This window comes from Lethenteron reissneri, chromosome 61, assembly GCF_015708825.2.
Source record: "Lethenteron reissneri isolate LAM-NWPU_2019-01 chromosome 61, ASM1570882v1, whole genome shotgun sequence".
Classification (NCBI taxonomy): domain Eukaryota; kingdom Metazoa; phylum Chordata; class Hyperoartia; order Petromyzontiformes; family Petromyzontidae; genus Lethenteron; species Lethenteron reissneri.
Window position 1 is genome coordinate 6,254,415 of NC_083839.1, and position 13,716 is coordinate 6,268,130.

Genomic DNA, 13,716 nt, shown 5'->3' on the forward strand with positions numbered 1-13,716 from the left:
TTTTTATATAAAAACGATCTTACAATTACTGTACTATACATATGCCTTTCAAGACAAATACAAAGATCCCCCGTATAGCTTTTGTATCTATGTATGTATAACGTCACGTAGGTAGAAAAAAACAATAGATCACAACGTTTCGATCGCCACACAAACGACCGTCTTCACCTGAAGACGGTCGTTTGTCATCTATTATTGTATCTACCTACGTGACTTTATCGAAAGACCTAAAGAGTATGAATTCCTGCAGTCACGAAGCTTTAAATCGAGAAAACGTTGTTCGCACCGTACGTGCTGATCGGAGGTGCCGGGGAATGAAAACAAGCAGGAACAGAATGTTGGGGAAAGTTGGCGAGTAGCAGCAGCACCTATGAAAGTTGGCGAGTAGCAGCAGCACCTATGAAAGTTGGCGAGTAGCAGCAGCACCTATGAAAGTTGGCGAGTAGCAGCAGCACCTATGAAAGTTGGCGAGTAGCAGCAGCACCTATGAAAGTTGGCGAGTAGCAGCAGCACCTATGAAAGTTGGCGAGTAACAGCAGCACCTATGAAAGTTGGCGAGTAGCAGCAGCACCTATGAAAGTTGGCGAGTAGCAGCAGCAGCACCTATGAAAGTTGGCGAGTAGCAGCAGCACCTATGAAAGTTGGCGAGTAGCAGCAGCACCTATGAAAGTTGGCGAGTAGCAGCAGCACCTATGAAGGCTTGAACGGCACGCGAGGCGGTGACCAGCGCCACGCCTGGCCGCCTTTGTCTCCCCGAGTGCTGATGCTTTCACACAGCACCAGGTACTCATGTAAGGCTCTGTCTAACTTCGGGAGGTCCAGGGCCGGTTCAGATAATGATCGTTACTTGCGTTGGTTGTGAGCGGGAATTGAACTCGGGTCGCCAGGTTAGTTTCACAGTGCGCTAACCACTGCGCCCCCGCTCCCCGTGTAAAACTAAACTATTTTACTTGATCAGGTAAAACCCACTGAGCTGGGAGCACTTTCTCATAAGGAGCAACTTGGCCACTCGTGATGATGATGACTCATCATCGTACTGGCTGATATCAGCACCACACGTGGGAATTTATAGCAACAGCAGCAGCAGCAGACACATATTCTGTCCGCGTGTTGATTGTCAATGTGGAGGGGAGGGCGGGGGACCGGAGAAGGAACGCGGAGAGCGATCCACGCTGGGACCACCACGGGGAGAGCGACAGAGAGAAGACGCGAACCCACGCCCTCGTGCGTGCCGGGCGAGGGAGGTTAACATCTCATCGCCACCGCCGAGACGACGTCTCTGCCTACTGGTTAATGAACACGCGTGTGGCTACTGTAGTCGAACGTGCACGAGTGTGAACTTGTTCTAATTCATCTTCTTGTTTTTTTCGGTAAAGTCACGTAAATGAATCCCTGCAGTCACGAAATTTGTTCTAACTCAATTAGTGCATGCTAACATTTGAGACACGTACAGCATATGTATACTTTAACACATATATAATGTATACGAAGCATTAATGTCAACATACACACATATTAAAGTTTGACTTAAAACGTTCGTGTCTGCAGGAATTCGTATTCTATGATTCTTTCGGTAGTTCTACTGCTTGTGTTGCGATTGAAGCGCGAATTATTAATTTTTCACCGACGTGACTTTACCGAAAGAACCAAAGAGTATGGATTCCTGCAGTCACGAAAACTTCAAATCAAGATTCTTTCGGTAAAGTGACGTAGATAAAAAAAAATTAAGCGAATAAAAAATAATAAAAATATCACGACGTTTCGATCGCAACACATTGTTATGTTTTATTCCCTTTATTTGTATTATTTTATTATTATTTTTTTCTATCTACGTGACTTTACCGAAATAACCATAGAATGCACACAAATTAATTAACATTACCAAATAATTGATGTTATATCACATTATTTAATGCGTATGGTAATGTAATGCTATCCGGTGGGTGTTGCAGTGATTTCTACAATTATTTAAATCGCAGTAAACCAGCATTGACCGGCATGGTAACGTATGGTCAAACACCATGTCATGGCCGACACGGCGTCTTGTGAAACACACACCAACACCAAAAACATAGATACAACACAAACCATCAATGTTTAAGTTAATTAATCGATTAAGTAATCAATTCGTATACCGTATAATGCATTAATTACTGTAGTTGATGTATTACCCTGTATTAATGACCAATAAGCATACAACAAACATATACTGTCTATATCATAGTCACAAATATAACATATATAGGTAAGATATGCAGATGAGCACGGAATCCGAATGTAATGACAGTAGAATCTCAAGAAAAGTGTGAAGTCGTCATTACACGGACATAAATACACAATTTAAATCGATACGCAATTGACAATATAAATACACAATATACGAATGCGTTCTTTCACAATTAAATTTAGCAAATAAAATCGTGAACGCAAAAACAAAACATATCTTCATAAAACAAAACGACAAAGAGACCCCGTGTATTCTAGATTTGAAGCTTTCGTGACTGCAAGGATTCATATTCTTAGGTTTTTTCGTTAAAGTCACGTAGGTAAAACATCAAAATTAATAAAAAAAATAAAATAAAATAAAGATCACGACGTTTCGGAGGTGTTGACGACGTTGATGACGGAGACTTGTGTTGCCTCCGAAACGTCCTGATCTTTATTTTATTTTATTTTTTATTAATTTTGATGTTTTACCTACGTGACTTTACCGAAAAAACCTAAGAATAAGACCCCGTGTAGCCTGTAACAGACTGTTGGGGCAAGTGCTGTGAGCGAGCGGCACCTATGAAGGCCGGCACGGCACACGAGGGGGTGGGTGGCCAGCACCACACCCGGCCGCCTTTGTCTCCCCGGTGGCGACGCTTACACACTGCACCAGGTGCTCATTTTAGGCTGAGTCGACCGTAACGCCACATACACACGTATATGCTAATGCATTCGTCAATTGCACAGTATATGTGTGGCCTTAATGGGAAATATACAATAGGCAACGTTTCGGGCAATGACCCTCCTGGATTGCAAATACGTAGAGAGACCAATAGAGAGAGTGGATGATAATAGTTGCAGACTGCACCTATTTACTGACAGTATGGATGTGGCCTGAAGATGAGAATCAGATTTTAAACATGTTTTCTGATGAAGGACTGTTACATGTACTTACTCTTACATATTTACTAATAGCAGGAGACAAATAGCTTCAATGCCCGTGGATGTAATCTCCAGCGAGACGTCGGTATACCTTGAATGTAAATGCCCTGAGATCGCTCTCTGACAACGATACCTATGGTGCTGCTGAAGCATGACACCTTTGCTAACTGGCTGTGTCGGGTGGAGAATGGTTTACGACACACATTTTTTACACAACGACCTAACCATTTTTAAATCCTTTATATTAAGTTCGCTTGCTTGCTTGCGACCGTGCAAATCTTTCGGTCGTTTTTTAACCCACTTCCCGTGATCCAATCGAGCTGACATTTTGCACACAGACTCGTTGTGCGTGACAATGCATTTTCGTGAAAAATCTTTTCCAAAATTCTACACAGTTTAAATATTTAATTACCAATTGTTTAATGCTGCCAGACAATCATCTGACCCATAGGTGGCAGCCATCTCAAGCCAGAGGACGAGAGGACTCTAGCCGCCACGCATATAAAGGATTTATAGTGAAAAACTTTGTTTTTACGGGTTATACTTGTTTTTATTTATAGAGCGCCGTATCTGTCTTAGCTCACTCAACCCACTCACTCATCCACTCACTCAGAAAGTAAACGGCCAGAACCAGTGGTGGGAGGGGGGGGCAATTTAAGGAGGTGAGTTTTCCACAGCTCTTACGACTCTGATCGTCTTCTTGGCCAAGTCGATGCGTCCCATAGTCTGTGAGCTGCGCGGTGAAGACAAGTCCTCGCTCACATCACGACCGACTGCACTCTACGCCTGCTCTGCGGCGGACTGGAAAGCGTTCGTCGCGATCCTCTTGTAGTCTTAATCACATGGCGGCTCGCAAACGTAAACCTGGACTTGTAAAAACATTTTTTTTACGATTAAACTATTCTTCATTTTACCAGGTAAGGCCCACTGAGCTATATAGATATTTTTCAGAATTTACCTGGCCACAAATGGCAACTCAACGAAGTGGCTTATCATCATTTGGACATGTTTCAGAGCTAAACACTCTCAACGCATGGATCTAAACATGGAGGAAAATACCGGAGGGCCCGGAGAAAAATGCACACGATCACGGGGAGAGAGAGAGACACGCAAACTCCAAATATACAGCAGCAGGCGTCAGGGTCGGGATCGAATCGCACGACCTCCTGTAGACCACGCGAGGTAGTTAACATCTCGCCATCGTGGCGCCCGTTATACTTGCCACGCTGTTAAACATAACGAGTCGAGTACACACCTTGCAGGCGGCGCAGGTAGACATGCCACTGCTGCTGCTGGGAAGATTACAGCTCAGTGGCGGTGCACTCACGTGTCGCGTCACCTACCTCCTTCTCCTCTCCATCTTCTCCTCTGTTTGAGACGACGCACTCCGTGGTGAATCCCGTGTGCGCGTCCCGGAACGATCTTGAGCGAGTGGATGTGAATTGTGGAATATTAATTCACTCGCTCACAAGAAAAACCAGCGAGCAGCGGGCGATTCCCTCTGTAGGGCACACAGCCCCACGGCAACTAGACACGCACCCACCTACATCACTCACCCCCGCCTTTTCATCAGCACCCACCTATACACCCCCAACCCATTCACCTCTACCAACCCCCACACCCACCGCCTCCATCTCTACTCCCCCATCAATACACCACCACCTCCATCCAACTCTACAGCCCGAGCCCGTACCCTCTACACGCAGACCTCTGCACCAACCACACATACAACAACACGAGACCACCCCCATCACCTCCGCACACACACCCCACACCCTTACACCTGTCCATACTCACCTCTACATCGCTCACCTCTGCACCACTTCGCCTCAACCCTTTGCAACAGCCGACCCAGGAACCCGCCCCGACACCCACGGGTGCATCAATGCCACTACACCCGACCTTACACCTCGAAAAACACCTCTAGAGCAGTGTTCATGTTCTTAGAGCAGTGTTCATATTCTTAGCGCAGTGTTCTTATTCTTAGAGCAGTGTTCATGTTCTTAGAGCAGTGTTCATGTTCTTAGAGCAGTGTTCATGTTCTTAGAGCAGTGTTCATGTTCTTAGAGCAGTGTTCATATTCTTAGAGCAGTGTTCATATTCTTAGAGCAGTGTTCATGTTCTTAGAGCAGTGTTCATATTCTTAGAGCAGTGTTCATGTTCTTAGAGCAGTGTTCATATTCTTAGAGCAGTGTTCATATTCTTAGAGCAGTGTTCATATGCTTAGAGCAGTGTTCATATTCTTAGAGCAGTGTTCATATTCTTAGAGCAGTGTTCATATTCTTAGAGCAGTGTTTATATTCTTAGAGCAGTGTTCATGTTCTTAGAGCAGTGTTCATGTTCTTAGAGCAGTGTTCATGTTCTTAGAGCAGTGTTCATATTCTTAGAGCAGTGTTCATATTCTTAGAGCAGTGTTCATATTCTTAGAGCAGTGTTCTTATTCTTAGAGCAGTGTTCATATTCTTAGAGCAGTGTTCATATTCTTAGAGCAGTGTTCTTATTCTTAGAGCAGTGTTCATGTTCTTAGAGCAGTGTTCATGTTCTTAGAGCAGTGTTCATATTCTTAGAGCAGTGTTCATATTCTTAGAGCAGTGTTCTTATTCTTAGAGCAGTGTTCTTATTCTTAGAGCAGTGTTCATATTCTTAGAGCAGTGTTCATGTTCTTAGAGCAGTGTTCATGTTCTTAGAGCAGTGTTCATATTCTTAGAGCAGTGTTCATATTCTTAGAGCAGTGTTCATGTTCTTAGAGCAGTGTTCTTATTCTTAGAGCAGTGTTCATATTCTTAGAGCAGTGTTCATGTTCTTAGAGCAGTGTTCATGTTCTTAGAGCAGTGTTCATGTTCTTAGAGCAGTGTTCATATTCTTAGAGCAGTGTTCTTATTCTTAGAGCAGTGTTCATATTCTTAGAGCAGTGTTCTTATTCTTAGAGCAGTGTTCATGTTCTTAGAGCAGTGTTCTTCACGAATTTCGAGAGGGGGGCCACTTTCACCGATAAGACATCATCAGTGTGAGGGCCGCCACATATTTGCAACCATTGAAGTGGACAGCACGATGGGGTGTATCGTCAGATGCCGCACGAAAGGCCACTCGGGGCCGCCAGTGGCGCGCGGGCCTTGCACAGAAGAACGCCGCTCGACACACACACACGCGCACATCCACCTATACGCTACCCTGTTCAATTAATGAGTGACGTGGAACTAATTTCGCATGGTACGCAGCCAATCGTGCTATTCGGAGGAGTCCTACATCCACACCTCCACATCAATCACCTATCAAACACCCACGCCTTCAGCAACCACCAACATCCACCAACATCCATAAACACAACTCTACCTGTACAGGATACAATCAACAACCAACAGCAACGCACCACCCGCTAGCACCCTCTTACAACCACCTCCAGCCAACACCATCTACGAGTCTACATCAATGGTTGCCGGCCCGTGGTTCAGTTCACTCCCTGTGGTCCGCAAGACCATGGGAGGTGGCCCGAGGAACATTTGCAATTCACCGTCTATCGTCATATCGTCAGAGCCGGACATTAGGGGGCGAGCCCCCCCCCCCCAAAGCGCAGGGCCCGGGCGGTCGCCCCGATTTACCGTACCCTAGGGACGGCTCTGTATACATTGTTACATATCTTTCAACAAAATATTGCTTTTATATATTTTACTGCATGATGGCCCTCGAACATGTGTGATGTTGTTGTTGTTGTTGTTATCACCACGCTTGTTTACCCAGGAAAGCCTCGTTGAGCCTCGTCTCGTTACGTCTGACAGCGAGCTGGTCCGCGAAAACACTTATCTACAAATACAAAGATCACTCGTATTGCCCTTTAAAGACTGTTGGGGCAAAACTGTTAGCGAGCACCTATGAAAGCCGTCAGGGGCACACGAGTGGGGTGAGTGGCCAACAGCTACCGCTACCGCTCCGCGCACTGATCAAGATCCACCTCCACACACACCACCACCGATGGGCCCCCGGCACGACCTGCTGCTATTCACCTGCCCACCTTAACACCGACCCCCACCCTCCCCACCTCGCCACCCCCCACCCACCACCAGCCACCCGTCACTCCGAGATGCCCCCGCCCCCACTCCCGATCTCCTGTGTGCAGAATGAACATAATAGGATCTTTGTGAATCGTTTGAGATCACAGCGGTCAGGACGTTCATTTCCCCACGTGGATATTAGTTAGCATCGAGACCCTCGTTTCCCCCACAGTTCTCCTGGCCACGTGAGCCGCTGTGGACGTCTTCGGTCGCGTGTACACGAGACTCACTTTAGGATGTGTGTGAGCTTGGGGACAGGTAAGAGGCCGTTTAGACTTAGATACCATAGAATCAGATACCATAGATTTACACAGACACCCTCGTAGACATACACACAAATATACTCTTAGACTCACAAAGATACTCTTAGACTTATAGATAATTTAACGAGAGCCATATACTTACACAGATAATATAGAGAAACTAAAACAGAGACACAGACATACGCACGTACATGTGAACTTGTATACAGTACTTACAAAGAGACCCATGGACATATACAAAAAGTCATAGACATGCACACATTTTAAATGTAGATTGAAAATATTTTTCTTAAAGTTGCTTTTTGTGTTCAGTTGGCATCGTACGGTGTGAAAAAAAATCAACATACGTGGGGACTCTTCGACTTAACAGACTCACATGGAAGCCGTCATACTTACACAGATACCCACGTGCGTACAGACTAACACAGGGATCCATAGACTTACTTAGATTCACAAAGAGACTCTCAGACTTGCATGGGAACCCCATGGACAGACGGACATAACGTTCCATATACAGAACTTACATATTACAGCCATTTAGAATGAAGTATGTGTCAAATAAATCCGATGGCATGGGGGCGGGATGCATTTATTGAGCAATGAACTGCGTAAAGGCTGTACATGTAGAGTTCTATCTACTTTTGCCTGTTATAGGTTCACTTAATACCAATCTATAGACCGATAGACTGGTACATAGACTTGCACAGAGACCCATAGACCTCCATAGAGACACAGGCAGGGTAGATCATGGGGCTCAGCAGTGTTAGTGCACTGCGCGCTATGAACTCGGCGATGTGAATTCAATTCCCGGCCATGGTTTGACATCCATGGCGATTGATATCTGAACCGGTCCTGACACCCTTCTTCTTCACCACCACCTCACCAGTGTGAAGTATTGTCAAACAACCCCCAAGGTAGACACGGGGTGGCTGCGTGGAGAGGTCTTCACCCAGCCTTGGATTGACAAAGTTCAATAATACACAAAACTGACACCGAAGTAAAAAACAAATCCACTGAATTGATAAAATGGAAATCTATGTGCATGGACAACTCTTTGTTAAATCCACTGCTGGACGAGCCTCCCCGACGCCTTGCGGGTTCGTGAGGGTTATTTGACCATACTTCACCATCAGCGTTATTTTAATGGATTTGACCAAGAGGCATGTACTGAATTTTGAACTTATTTCACACCGTACGTAGCCAACTGTGCTAATCGGAGGTGCGAAGATGATTAGTGTGGAAAAGTAAAAGCGGTGAGCATGGACGTGGGAGGATAAAAGTGCAGTGCAACAATGAATTGTCTATAACCGTTCCCTGCTGACCACAACTTTGTTAAAGCCAATTCGTGAGAAGGGGTGTGAGACACGTGGTGAATGCGTGAGACTTAAGAGTCCCGTATCGGTCTTTAATGGTGAAGTATAGGAGGGGAAGTGAAGATAGATGCAATGTCCTTCTATGAGACTCATTAAATAATGTGTAATAAATATATATAAAAGTCTAAAATGGTAACTCTACAAATTAATTCCCGATAGTTTCAAAAAGTTTGCGCCGGAATTTTGTAACGTTATACAGTTTAACTTTCAATTAACTCCACCAGAAGTGTGTTTCTGCCTGTCCAAAGCCAGAATAAAAGAGGGTTGGCGTCTGGTGGCCACCGGCCGTAAAACCCTAAAGTCAAAACATGGGAAGTCCTTGCAAACAAGTGGCCCTCAGTCCCCCGCAGCCCTTAAGTGTGCAGAGGGTGCGAATAATCTCGGGACCCAATGACTCTGCCTCTGCAGGGAGTGCAGACCTGGACGTTGCACATATCAAGATGGAGCAAGAAAATGTAAATAGCAGAAGGTTGTTCGGGAAGAATATAAGGTTGGCCAGATGGAATATTGAGAGAATGACAGGAAAAGGTCAGGAATTAGCGGACTGCTTGAGGAGGAATGTCGACATCGCATGCATCCAGGAAACAAAATGGAAAGGCAGCAGAGCGAAAGAGATTGGCTGTGGTTTCAAATTATTATACCATGGAACAACATCATTGCGAAATGGAGTTGGAGTTGTCTTGAGTGAGGAGATAAAGATAAAAGTGGTGGAAGTCAGAAGAGTGAATGACAGACTGATGATAGTCAGACTAGTACTGGACAGTGAGGTTGTAAATGTGGTGTGTGCATTTACCCCGCAAATGGGCTGAAATGGGCAAGAGAAGCATGCATTTTGGGAGAGCTTAGACCAGGAGTTTCAGAGCTTACCGGTAGATCAAGCAGTGGTGATGGGAGCAGACTTAAATGCAAGAGGCATGGGAAAAGACAAGGACGGATATGAAAGGAACCATGGAGGATGCGGATATGGCTGTAGGAATGGGGGAAGTGAGGACATTCTTCGAATACCTACTTCCAGAAGCAGGAGGAACATTTGATGACCTACCTGAGCAGAGAGGTGAAGAGCCAGATATACTTTATTTTGGTGAGGAGGAAGCACCTGAAATGAGTGAGGAACTTGAAAGCGATTCCTGGAGAGTGTGTGACTGGACAACATAGACTAGTCGTGAAAGGAGTAACGAAGAGGGAGAGGTGAGACAAAGTGACTGTATCAGGGTGAAGTGGTGGTGATTAAGCAATGAGAAAGAAAACTTATGCAGGTGTTGGCAAGCTATGGAGAACTTAATAAGTATAACCCGTAAAAACAAAGTTTTTCACTATAAATCCTTTATATGCGTGGCGGCTAGAGTCCTCTCGTCCTCTGGCTTGAGATGGCTGCCACCTATGGGTCAGATGATTGTCTACCAGTATTAAGCAATTGGTAATTAAATATTTAATTTGTTTTCCCTAAACAGTGTAAAATTTTGGGAAAAAATTTTTCACGAACATTAATTGTCTCGCACAACGAGTCTGTGTGCAAAATGTCAGCTCGATTGGATCACGGGAAGTGGGTTAAAAAACGACCGAAAGATTTGCACGGTCGTAAGCAAGCAAGCAAGCACGCAAGCACGCAAGCAAGCAAGCGAACTTAATATAAAGGATTTAAAAAGCGTAAGGCCTAGGGGGAGCGTGATTGAAATATGGGAACAACTGGCAAGTGGAATATTGAAAGCAGCAGGTAGTACAGTGGGAGTGAACAAAGGAAGACATGCAATAGAATGAAACATGGTGGTAAGAAGTGACAGAACACGAGAGAGAAGCACCATCTGGATGAATACCTGGCAGCGAGAAGAGAGGCAAAGTGAGTGGTAGCAATGGCAAAGAAAACAGCATTTGCACAACTCGACCAGAAGCTTGATAGCAAAGAAGGCGAGAAGATGGTACACCGTTTGGCAAGAGCGAGAGAGAGAGAAATACCAGGGACATACACCATGTGAATCTCGTTAAGAACAGTGAAGATACGAACAATTTTGGATGAGATAATGGTTAGAGAGAGATGGAAAGATTACTTTGAGAAGTTGCTGAATGTTGAAAACTCAAGATGCAAAACGGTTGAGGAACATCAAAGAGTAGAAGTAGTTGCAGAGACTATTACCAGAGAAGAGGTAGTGGAGGCTCTGGGGAGCATGAAACATCAAAAGGCAGTGGGGACAAATGGAATTTCAATTGATGTGTTTAAATTAACGGGAGAAAAGGGTGTTGAAATATTGATGTGGCTGTTTGTGAAAATCTGGACAGAGAAGAAAATGCCTGCTGCGTCGAGAGAGAGTAAATTGGTTCCCATCTTTAAAGGGAAATGTTACGTACAAGAGTGTGGGAACTAGAGGAATAAGCATAGATGAGTCATACCATTAAACTCTAGGAAAAGATCATAGAAAGCAGACTGAGGAAGCTGGTGGATATTGGCAAGAGTCAGTTTGGATTCAGACAGGGAAGGTCAACAATGGATGCAATCTTTGCACTGAGTATTGATGGAGAAGTTTCAGAGAGACGGGGACCTGTATATGGTGCTTATTGATCTAGAGAAAGCGTATGACAGGTTGCCTAGATAGCGCATCTGGTGGTGTATGAGAATAAGAGTTATTCCTAAGGTATATGTCCGGCTGATCCAGGATATGTATGAAGGAAAATGCACGTGCAAAGCAGCTGTGGAGTGTCGGAGATCTTGCAAGTCGAAGCGGGAGTGAAGCAAGGTTCCCTCCTAGGCCCCTTCCTGTTCATCCTGGTGCTGGACACTAACGAGAGATATTGAGAGGGAGCCCCCCTCGTGTATGCAGTTTGCAGACGACATTGTGCTATGCGGTGAAAGCAGAGGGGTAGTGTAAGATGATTTTAAGACCTGTGTGCAAAAGATTGAAGGCAATGGGTTGAGGATCAGTCAAAGACTGAGTGTATGGTGGCAAATTTCAGTGGAATGCACGATTGCAAATTGAAAGTGACCATTTCGATTTAAAGCTTTCGTGACTGCAGGGATTCATCTTCTTGGTTCTTTCGGTAAAGTCACGTAGAAGGGAAGTAATAAAATAATAAAAATAAAACACAATAAACGTCGTGAGAATTATTTTATTGTGTTTTATTTTTATTATTTTATTACTTCCCTTCTACGTGACTTTACCGAAAGAACCAAGAAGATGAAAGTGACCAGTTAACGAAGAACGAGTTTAAGTAGCTGGGTGCAACGACGTGGTGCTGATGGATCACTAGAAGGAGAGATGAGAACAAGAACAAGGGCTGGATGGCTGAAATGGCGATAGATGACTGGTGTGATGTGAAAAGAGGGTCCCAGTTTGGTTGAAGGGAAAAGTGTCCAAGAAGGCGGTGAGGCCGGTGCTGTTGTATGGGGCCGAGTGCTGGGGCACAAGAGATTAGGACCACGCTATGGCAGTCACAGAGATGAGGACGCTGTAGTGGATGTTGGGTTTAACAAAGAAGGACAGGGTGAGAAATTAAGGAGAGGAAGACTAAATGTAGTAGAAATCAGATGATAAAGTGCTGGTGTGGTTCGGTCATGTTAAGAGACAATAGGACAATTATGTGGGTCAGAAGGTGCAAGTGGAATGAAAGAGATCAAGAGGAAGGCAGAAGGAGAGGTGGGGCGATGTGGTGCGATTGGACATGGTGGACAGAGGAGCGCAATTAGGTTTTTTCGGTAAAGTCACGTTAGGTAAAAAATATTAATTAATAAAAGTAAAATAACACAAATTAAAAAATTCACGACAGCTGTCGTGGCTGTGACGGTTCCACCTGAAGACGGAGGCTTGTGTTGCTTCCGAAACGTCGTGAATTTTTTAATTTGTTTTATTTTACTTTTATTAATTTACATTTTTTACCTACGTGACTTTACCGAAACAACCTAAGAATATGAATCCTTGCAGTCACGAAAGCTTCAAATCTAGAGACTGTTTCATTTTAATTGCATTGCATTTGATATCTTTTAGTAAAACGCTGGTGGAATTTTGGCCACATTTAGCTTACATGGTTTGTTTTTAATTCGTGCAAATAAGTATAACCCGTAAAAACAAAGTTTTCACTATAAATCCTTTATATGCGTGGCGGCTAGAGCCCTCTCGTCCTCTGGCTTGAGATGGCTGCCACCTATAGGTCAGATGATTGTCTGCCAGTATTAAGCAATTGGTAATTAAATATTTAATTTGTTTTCCCTAAACAGTGTAAAATTTTGGAAAAAATTTTTCACAAACATTAATTGTCTCGCACAACGAGTCTGTGTGCAAAATGTCAGCTCGATTGGATCACGGGAAGTGGGTTAAAAAACGAGCGAAAAATTTGCACGGTCGTAAGCAAGCAAGCAAGCACGCAAGCAAGCAAGCGAACTTAATATAAAGGATTTAAAAAGACCATTGTTTTCAATACATCTTCGTTGATGTAGAAAATAAAAGTGGTACAAAACAATACATTCTAGATTTGAAGCTTTCGTGACTGCAAGGATTCATATTCTTAGATTTTTTCGGTAAAGTCACGTAGGTAAAACATCAAAATTAATAAAAATAAAATAAAGATCACGACGTTTAGGAGGCAACACAAGTCTCCGTCATCAGGTGGGACCGTCACAGCCAGATTAACAGGACCCTGCGGGGTGGGCTGGTAGGAATAATACTTAGTACCGGTACAGAGATATCGACCGGGTATAGAGGAGTTAAAGAAAAAAATTACTGTATTCTAGTGTAACGTTAATTAAAAGTGTTTTGACAAGAAACGCTGTGAGATTTAAAGACTCGTAGTCTTTCATTTCCAACACCACCCTCAACACCACCCCTCCCACGGACGGACGGACGGATACATTAATCTATTGGTGGTCTGGTCCACTTCGTTCCTACCAGATTAAAA

The 13,716-nt window shown here is 44.2% G+C and overlaps 1 protein-coding gene across 1 annotated transcript in view; it reads right to left on the reverse strand.

Annotated features, from left to right (window-relative positions):
- LOC133358267 (homeotic protein female sterile-like) overlaps positions 1–4,637 on the reverse strand; it is a 48,283-nt gene extending 43,646 nt beyond the window's left edge. Inside the window, exon 1 of the mRNA XM_061576505.1 lies at positions 4,494–4,637. The gene's annotated coding sequence lies outside the window, so the exon portion shown is untranslated. The remainder of the gene's footprint in view (positions 1–4,493) is intronic.
- Positions 4,638–13,716: the final 9,079 nt, after the last annotated feature.